A 3622-nucleotide genomic window follows, 5' to 3' on the forward strand; every position below is an offset into this window, starting at 1 on the left:
CTTGGTTGATACAAGAGCCAATGTGACTATTATAAAACAAAGTGATTGGATCACTACCTGGCCTCTGACCCCAAATCTAAGGGGAATTGGCCAAAGTCAAAATCCACAGCAAAGCTCTAAGGTGCTGAAGTGGAAAATAAAGAAGGACATACAGAAAATATACAACCATATGTCATTCTGGGCCTTCCTATTAGTCTCTGGGACTGAGATCTGTTATGCCAGTTGGCATTGATTATGTGCAGCCTCAATGATGTAATCTCTGCTCAAAAGATAAAATCTGGGTTCTCCCTAGGGAAAGGTTTAGGGAAAAATAAAGATGGGACTATTCATCCCATTGAGGCCTATGGCAACACTGGAAGAAGAGGCTTGGGGTGTTTTTTTATGGGGGCTGTTGATTCACCTGCACCTCCAGGGTGTTGTACTGATCCCATCACCTGGAACAGGGACTTGTCCGTCTGCGTGGATCAGTGGTCCCTTGCAAAACCCACTCCAGTGGAGTTTGCTTGACAAGTCCAAAAGCTTGGCCGCAGTCATGATGCAAATAGTTTCATGGAAACTGGTCTCCTGGAGTCTTTGGTGTCCCATAGCATGGATGTGGTCCAGATATGTCCTTGAGATAGTTGGTGAAGGATTTAGCATGCTTTCTTTCAGTATTGTTTTACTATAAGTGCCTCTAAGGAATCATTTGACAAATAGCTAAGTTAGATTAGACATTGCTTCCTGGCCTCTAACAGTGTCCCAACATCCTAGGCAATTGTTGAGCTGACCTTGGGCTTTGAATTTTGTAAGAATATTACTTATTCAGACAAAATGCCTCCAGTGTTGAAAGAGAGTTAGTGAAAGAAATCAGGCATTGAAATTTACTGGATAAGAGTAGAAATCTCAGGGCATATTCTGCAAAGTAAACTTGGAATTCTCATTACAATCAGGTATGGTGGACTACATTACATATTAAAAGAAAGTTGGTGGGCTCCATTGTTAAATGGATGTTTCCTTCAGATACTTCAAACAACAACTAAGTCACTGCCATATGCAGGAGTTTACACGGACCTAGGAAGAAGGTGGGTTGTGTTCTAAGAATGAACTAGAGCAAATACTTAGAATAGCAGCGAGTCACTCCCATATACAGGAATTTGCAATGGCCTAGGGAGAACGTGGATTATATAATAGACTAGAATTGGATCTATGGCAAGGGCATAAAGCCCTTGCCCCTGGCTTCTAAGAATAAACTGAACTTAGGTAGGGCTGATTTTTATCCCAATTGTAAACACTGCCTGGTTCCTTCTAGCTTTTATTTAATGCATTTCTGTTTTGTGTAAAGAGTCATTATGCATCTAATGACCTCAATGTATCACCTAACTTCCTTGTTTTCTTCTGTAATATAAGTCTGATGCTTGCTTTGAGAAATTACATTCAGATTCAACACTCTCTTGTGTTTGTGACTGTTTATCACTCTCTGATTCTTTGTCCACCTGATCACATGGGACCCTGATTCCTTTGCTGGGTTGAGGGACTGAATGTGTCCAGCCTGTGGCAGTCCCTCATCACCAAAATTACAAGCTGCCCAATTGCTAGTGCAGGAACAATTATAGGCAGGGCGTGTAGAAGAGACTAACTCTCCCTGGAATATCCCAATATTTGTCATTAAGAAAAAAATCAGGAAAGAAGAGATTGTTACAAGACTTGAGGGCTGTTAATGTGACAATGATTCTGATCAGAGCCTTGCAACCTGATTTGCCCACACATATGGCCATACCTTTGGGTTATTATAAGATAGTTATAGATTTAAAGGTTGTTTCTTTACCATTCCTTGCATCCTGAAGACAGAAATAATTTTGCTTTTAGTGTTCCCACTATAAACTTTAGAGAACCTATGAAGAGATATCAGTGGAAGTTTTTACCTCAGGGTGTGACTAATAGCCCTACAGTGTGCCAACATTTGTGGCCTTTGCCATAGATGATGTTAGAACCATGTGGAAATGAATCTACCTGATTCATTATATGGATAATATCTTAATATCAGAAAAAGATGGAAGACAGGTACTCAGTGCTTTGATGACCTTAAAATAGCTTTACAGACTGCAAGGTTACAAATAGCTACAGAAAAGTTACAGTTACAAGATACCTATATTTATTTAGGATTTCAGATTAATGGTCCACATATTATTAATAGTAAGGCCACTTTAAGAACTGATTGACTTAAAATGCTTAATGATTTTCAAAAATTATTGGGAGATATCAATTGGCTATGTCCATATTTAAAATTTACTACAGAGAGTTGAAGCCTCTGTTTGTTATTCTCAAAGGAGATGCTGGCCCTATGTGTGACAGGGCTCTAACAGAGGAGAGTAGAAAAGCCTTACGGAAGGTTGAGTGCTATTTCATCTCAATTAGTAACTCATATTCATTATTCTAAGCCTTTATATTTTCTGATCTTTAACACCAAATTAACTCCTACTGACATTTTTAGGCAAATTGCACTCATATTATGGCCTTATCTTCCCTCACCTACTAAGAAGGTCCTTTATCCATACTATTTGGCTATAGCCGATATGATTATACTAGGCAGATATAATAGTCAGAAATATTTTGGAAAAGACACTGATGTCATCGTGCAACCCTATAAAAGGCATCGGGTTGTTTGGCTTATGGAAAATTCTGAAGTTTGGCCTATTGCATGCCCCTTGTTTGCTGGCCAGATAGATAATCATTATCTGCCAGTCAAATTGGTTCAGTTTTGTAATAGCCGTGAATTCGTTTTTCTGTCTCGCAATGTACATGAACTTACAGAAAAACCATTGCTAGTCTTCACTGATGGTTCCTCATCAGGAACAGCCATTCATGCCTTTAAAGATTAAGTAACCTCCTTCGCTACATCATTTGTGTCAGCTCAATTGGTTGAATTGCATGCTGTTATTGCAGTGTTCCAAGCATTTCCAAATCAAGCCATTAATATTTACACAGATAGCTCATATTTAGCTCAGTCTATCCCTTGGTTAGAAACTGCTGCACAAAGAAAACATTCCTCGGAAACAACTGATCTATTTTTACAGTGCCAACAATTAATTTTGAGGAGAAAGTGTATATTTTTTATAGGACACCTGAGAGCCCACATTGGACTACCAGTCCCCAATCTGAGGGAAATATCAAAGCAGATTTAGCCACTTAGGTAACCCCAGTGACTTTATCAGATCCTCAGTCTAACATGGATCAGGCCATAAGGACCCATGAGGTACATCATATTAATCCCCAAGCTTTAAAGATTATGTTTAAAATTACCAGAGAACAAGGTAGGCAAATTATCAAACAATGTCTATCATGTGTTACAATTTTACCAGTTCCTCATTTGAGTGTAAATCAAAAGGGGATGATACAAAACAGCCACTGGCTTACTCATTATAATGAATTTGGAAATCATATATATATATATATATATATATATATATATATATATATATATATGTGTGTGTGTGTGTGTGTGTATATATATATATATATATATATATATATATATATATATATATATATATGTGTGTGTGTGTGTGTGTGTGTGTGTGTGTAGATACATACAGTGATTTCGTTTATGCAACATTACAAACTGGAGAAGCAAGCAAACATTTGA

The sequence above is a fragment of the Mus pahari genome, chromosome X (assembly GCF_900095145.1).
Source record: "Mus pahari chromosome X, PAHARI_EIJ_v1.1, whole genome shotgun sequence".
NCBI lineage: Eukaryota > Metazoa > Chordata > Mammalia > Rodentia > Muridae > Mus > Mus pahari.